This window comes from Triplophysa rosa, linkage group LG10 (genome assembly GCF_024868665.1).
Source record: "Triplophysa rosa linkage group LG10, Trosa_1v2, whole genome shotgun sequence".
In the NCBI taxonomy this organism is placed as follows: domain Eukaryota; kingdom Metazoa; phylum Chordata; class Actinopteri; order Cypriniformes; family Nemacheilidae; genus Triplophysa; species Triplophysa rosa.
The window spans coordinates 14026810-14033881 of NC_079899.1; positions in this window are offsets into that span (position 1 = coordinate 14026810).

Sequence of the window (7072 nt, forward strand, 5' to 3'; positions counted from 1 at the left end):
GTTGATGTTTATAAAGCAGGGTGGAAACTGCTTGCAGTGAGTGGCAGTCCCTGCCTCTGCACATGACATCACAGTTAACCCTTCGCGTTCACTGCTAGCGTCGCGTGACTCGCGTCTTTCAGGGCTGCGGATCCTGACGTTGGGACCCACTTGACCAATCAAACACTTTGTTTATGTAACGCGAACAGCACGCATTATGTCAGTATGATTATTTTACACATTTCATCAGGTTTTTTTGTTCACGTTTAAGGTCTGAAAATGCTTTCTGTTCGCTTTATAATGACAATGCATCGGTTTTTTTCACGTTGAGGATGATTTATTCATTGCATTAACTAAAAACAATATGTATTGGTCTGCGTAATATTGTTTTTTATTAATAGTTTTCTAAAACGGTCATGAAATGAAAAGGGGCACTCAATGCATGTACTGTAGCTGCGAGCGCGCGCGCATACACAAACAAGATCCCTATGCTCACGTGGCAGGGAAAGCTGCCAACCCAACTGCCGGTGAAAATGTTTAGAAAAGCATTTCTGTGACTGTGGCTGTAACTTTTGCAGGACTGTTGGGGAAAATATGTAAGTGTTGGTTCAGTAGTTATTTTTCTTCCATCATCACATAGAGTTGAAATGTTGGGGTTTTGAGTTACTGAGACATTTTGAATGACTCAGTCTGTAAAACCTGCCGAATAAAGTGTGTGCTTACTATTTAATACCGTTTTGTACCATTACCATTTAATAGCATTAATAACAAGTGAGTGTTTATTATTAATGGTAGGCCTATTTAATAACAGCGCCATGAAACCTTTATATACCAAGGTATTTGCATAGTATGTTTACAAAAACTTAAATTCAGCAATTAAAAAGACCTTAAAACTATTATTTCTTTGTGTTCAGATCTAACTTGGATGATGTATATTAGATTTATTGTAGCGTGCACTCCGGTAACCCCAGTGTCCATAAAGAGGAATTTTTGTGCTTCTATATGCTTTGGGAAACTGCAACCATTTCTCAGAAAAGAGTAACAAAAAGACAAAGGCGTACAGCTGGGAGGGGGGGGGGTTATATGGGTAGGAGTGAGTGTTTCTGTGTGGCACTATTCAGGCAATGGACAACTTATAGAGAATCTGCCAGAATGAAACTCTTTGCAAGAACTGGCCAGCTCTCTGGTTACACAACATCATGATTTCATCATGATTTGTTGATTTCTCCACAGGATAAATCAGCACAAGAGTACATTCCAGATACACCGGTGAGTTTCTAGGAACTAGACAATGTAGTTTAGAAAGTCTGGGGACTATGGAGTTTACCCACTTCTCCATGAAAGCATTAAAAGCTCATTGACATTCAAATATTTAAATGTATTTATGCCTTTGTTACGTAGCTGTAAAACATCTGTATCACCCAGGTTTTGTTTTGTGATTATTGCGTGATTTTTTCATTTATTGTTTGCCATTTCATCTATAATAATCTGCTTTGGCAAAAAAAGATCACATGTGCTTTCAGCTGTAAATATGATCTTATCTACCCGAAAGCCCATATAGCCTCTATAGGGCTCTTTACATTTCAGTCAGTAAGCCAAGCATGTGACTCGTGGAAATACATTCCCAAGAAAACACTCACCCCACGTAAGGGGGAGTCACCAGGGATGGTTTTTCTCCACCAATCAGAGAGCAGAGGGGGCTGTTACAGAAGGCATGTGGGTCATGTGTTGATTAAACGGCTGACCTTACTATTGTAGGATAGAAGAGTGACAGAGACTCTTCAGAGAGGTGGGGCCTGTTTTTCACTCATCACTCACTGTATTTTTGATGTACCAGGACAGTGTGTACCATAAGAAGAAAAACGAGATCCTGCTCAGTTTGTGTGACAAATTGGGGTTGTTAACATGGGTGAAAATGCAAAGAGACTGATTATGTAACACGGACATCAAAGTGTGTGAACCTGTTTACAAATGTGATACAGTACGTAAAAAGAACTGTGAGGTGTGCCATTGTGTAGCAAAATTAAATATTAAATTAAAGAAAATTAGATTTTAAGGACATGGCTAAGTAATGAATTTGTTTAAGAACTTGAACAAGATGTGCTGTACATACAATAACTGCTTTAAGGAATTACCTGGGTGTTGTTTAATAATAAGCTACAGTTTATCCCACGATAAACAACTTTCTTGGTACCAGTAACATTTAAAAAGAGACACCTGGCTCACAATGTTCTGCTAATGTTTTGAATCTGATGGCTTTCAGATCTCAAAATATCGTGGGATAGCAAAAGTGTCCGTCCACTACTTGTCCTCTGAATTGTCATCTGGGTCATTTGTTTGCTCAGTGTGTTGTTAAATGTCCAATGTGTCATTTTTTGAAGGATCTATTGACAGAAATGCAATATAATATACAGACCGTTATTCATGCTTTCATCTCAACCAGATTGGACTATTGTAACGTTCTATACGCTGGAATAAATCAGTCCTCGCTCTCGCACTTACAACTGGTACAGAATGCTGCAGCTCGTTTTTTGACAGGGACAAAAAAGAGAGAACATATTACACCTGTTTTAGCATCAATTCATTGGTTAGCTGTTCAATTCAGAGTTGATTTTAAGGTTTTAGTATTTGTATTTAAATCACTTCATGGTCTTGCACCTACTTATATTTCAGACCTTCTCCATTCCTACTCTCCTGAGAGAACGCTAAGATCTTTTATTTAATGTTCCAAAATCTCGAATTAAATCCGAAGGTGACAGGGCTTTCTCAGTTCTTGGTCCCAAGCTCTATCCACTTTTAAATCTTCTCTTTTCTTAAAGCATATGCTTAATTTGATCATATTTATATTATTATATAATTATAATACATAATTAATTTTGTTTATTTTGCATGGTTTTGTTTTAATTTGATTAATTTTCATTTTGTTTTCTTTCGATATATTTTATATGTATTTAAATTATATTGCATGAGGATGTTTTGTCTTGTATGTTGTGCATTACTTTGGTCAGCATTTAAGTTGTTTTAAAAGGCGATATAATTAAACTTGACCTGGATCTTGACCTTGAACTATGTCTTCAGGGGCGTATAAAGACCTTACACAATGAAGTGTTATGTTGTTATTACCTTAGAATGAGCTATTTCTATATACATCCCCTTACATGGAATTCACCATGTTGTTTCTACAGTAGCCCTAAACGGACAAACTGCTCTACAGAGCACGTTTCGTAAATACATTATCTCCTTCGGCAATGAAGCGAAAACGTGACGACATCTTTGTACTGTGTCAGCCACTGTAGTGCTTCGAAAGGGTTGTTCAGATTGTATAAACAGCCAATAGCCTTTAGTTTATCACAGCTGTGACTTACTACTTTAATGCTTGTCAAGGGGTGGTTTAAAGGTCCAGTGATGCCTTTGATTTGTTCAACACCATATCCACAATTTCATATTTAGGAAATATGTCAACACATGAAAAAATGTAGTTGTGAAGTGATTTTATGGGGTATTGAGATATTTAAATAGTGAAAAGCAGGTGCAAACACCGGTCCAGTGCACCTGATGGGTGTATGCCTATTGCAAGACCACAGCAAATGCACCATTGGGATATATCCACAGAGTACAGAACCAGCGGTCTGGAAACTGAAGAACAAGCTTGGCGAGCAGATCATCCTTCAATCAAGTTTAAGACCTTGTTCTTAAAAAAACAGCAGAACAGTTTCTCCCATCTCAGCACAAACAAAACTGCAGCAGTATTCAATATACGTGCATTTACATCAGTTTAACAACATCAGTTGCTTTAAGTACTGCCCATATTTTAAATTATTTGCCATCAATCAACCTAAGTAAATGCCGGAAATAATTACATTACTTTTAGGATTAGGACTTTGACCTTAAAGGGATAGTTCACCCATCAACTTAAACCCATCTGTCATTATTTATTTACCCTCGTGTTGTTCAGAACATGTGTATGTCTCTTTCTTCTGCGGAACACACGAGAAATGTCTCTGCGGTTTTGTGTCCATACAATAGAAGTCAATGGGGGCCAAATTCTCCATAACATCTTTTGTGTTCTGCAGATGAAAGAAAGTTATACCGGTTTGGAATGACATAATGGTGAGTAAATTATAAAAAAATTTTAATTTCTGGGTGAACTATCCCTTTAACTGATGATTAATTCCACAGATTTACATTTGGGCATTCTGAGCTCAACCAAAATATTGTACTTCACTTCAGAACAGACCGTAACAAATTTGCCCACAAATGGTCAAATGACCCCCACAACATACAATGCTAAGTGTACTGAGCAATGGCTTCACTTCTAAAGTATAAATGAATCATGAGTGACCGCAGCACTGATTACACAACACCTGACAGCACACGACCTCCAGTCACTTCATAATGGAACCATATAATTTGACAAGCTATTGTTTGACCTTTTGTTAAAATCACTAGCTTACCTTTTAAATAAGATGGTGATACACATATACACACACATACTGTACATATATACATATACCAGCTCAAACATTGTGCAGGTGCCATATTAGCACACATTGACACCACAAACCCAGTTTGTCTATTTGGAAATGTCTGTGTAACCTGACGCAGTGCATGCTCTTTGGTTGCAGGTCACAGAACACATGAGAAAACAGACTCTAGAAACAGTTAAGACAAGCTCACGGTGTCCCCACCAAATGACTCTTCCCCCAGTCACGCCAGCGACTCAAATCACATGGACATTTGACACTTTGTACGCCAGACGCCAAACGATCCTCATATTTCGCAGACTAATGCATTACTGTCATAATGATATAATAAATATTAAATTGATATGACCAATTCAAGTCTATTAGAACATTTAGTCAAACTGTTGCATGGATGTTATATGCATATAGCCTACTGTACCGCTTTTTATATAATAATATTTATAAAATTCTCTTGGTAATTCGTTTTTTAATATCATTTGTACATAACCATTTAAACATATATTATCACCCAATAATATGCAAAATATGAAAGAAAGTCTGAGAATGAGAAGGAACCTCCAAAAGCTGCGTAGAAAATGTACATTAAAAGCTCACAATAAAACAATTAATTTGTCTCAAGTACATCAAGTCACATTTCAAGGGCGTTAGTCAACTATACTAAATAGAAGAGCAGATGAAAGTGAATTACCCATGTCCAACTTGTCTCATTCGAGTTGAATATCTCATCATATTCTTCCACTTGATCCTCTGCTATCATGCTTCCATTATCCGTCTGGAGCAGAACGCTCACTCATATGATATAAGCCTTTTTCTATAAAGCTAATACTAGTCCTTGCAAATCGCTTGTGTTATGACTGAGTGACCATGCTGACAGTGAACTATATACTGGACTTGATGGTGTTTTTGTACTAATTTTACCAAGTGTGTTCTTGGAATGGTGTCCACAGGAGAAACATGAGAGGGCCTGGCCTCAAGTACCTCTAGCGGACAGACCCTCCCTGAATGCAACAAGAATATAACTACAGTCTTCTCACAATATCTATATGTATATGTGTGTATATACTGTATGTGGGGTCCAAAAGTTGTTCTCTGCAAAAGCAAAGTAAATAATACCATGGCTTTTCTTTTGAAAGGTATATCTTTTTATTGTTAAAGGCATGGTTCAGCCAAAAATGAACATCCTTTCATCCTCTACCCACCCTCATGTCATTCCAAACCTGTTTGACTCTCTTTCTTCTGCCGAAGACAAAAGAAGACATTTTGAAGAATGCTGGTAACCAAACGACATTGGCTCCACTTGACGTCCATGGACACAAGACCAGGAATTTCTTAGAAACTCTTATTTTGTGTTTCAAAACAATAAGCAATGTCCAATTTTTCTTTTTGGGTGAACTATCCAATGTGGTAACATATGTATACACAAATACCTCTCCAACACCCCTCCGTTTCCCCACCCATATCCTTATACACTTGCACAAACAACCAAACAAGCTGATGCTAATGTATACGTTAGTTCCAGGGAGCCGTCAGATCATGCCACATAAGGAGGGGCCGATGCGTCTATGTGTTTCTGTCAGACTGACCCTTTCCCTAAAAGAAACTCTCAGAATGTACACTTGCAACACGACTCACCATCAGGGCTGGATTGGTAATCGGGCATACCGGGCATTTTCCCAGTGGGCCGATGTACTTTTTGGGCCGAAACGGACGCATGGGCCCGGAGAGATGGACGGATTAGAAGCGTTAATCGGGCGCATATACAAGGAACGCGAATGCAATTGCGAATCGGACATGTATGCAGGAAAGGCAATGACAGCAGCATAACCTACCACTCGCACCCCCTCCCCCGTCGACAAAAATGGTGGAGGGCCGAAGCTGGTCAAAAATGCCAGGGCCAATTTAACGTCCCAATCCAGCTCTGCTCACCATATCCACATACCCCAAATTCACATGATAACACCTTCCGCGGATTATCTCCTCGCAGTCTAATAAGTGCGTGTGTGCATGAGAGAGATGAGCAAATTGTGTAATAGTTGTATGATGAAAGTGGAAATGCTTATATTCAGATACACACATTTGGTTGGCAGATATCCACACACATAAAAAAACTGATATTAGTGCAAGTGCTCAATTGTTTAATGTCATTTATTAAATCTTAATTCAGACATTTTTCCTGCATTTATAGACTTCGTAGTTTTTGTGCTCAAGCTCATGAAAAAGGCCTATAATAAACCATTCTGATGACTTTAATCCAAGTATTCCTTATCTCATATACCTGGGGCCTCATTTATAAAATGTAGTGTAGAAACCGTCCTAAATGTGATTTTACGATCATTTCTCAAAGTGCGTACGTGTGATTCATAGAACGAACGTACGCACGCACAGAAAACGCGTGTACGCCTCTCCATCAGATGTGAAATCTATAAATAGCAAAACAGCTGAACAGTTTCAGATCTCCGCCTTTTAATGATGTCTAATAATGTCATTGGCATATGAAAGAGCACCCGTCAACGTCCAAATCTATATTGACCAAATCCAGGTCAATATAAGCGGCAGGAATGACTTATATTTCCAAAGACTCGCAGCACTCGGACAAGCAGAAGTGCGTA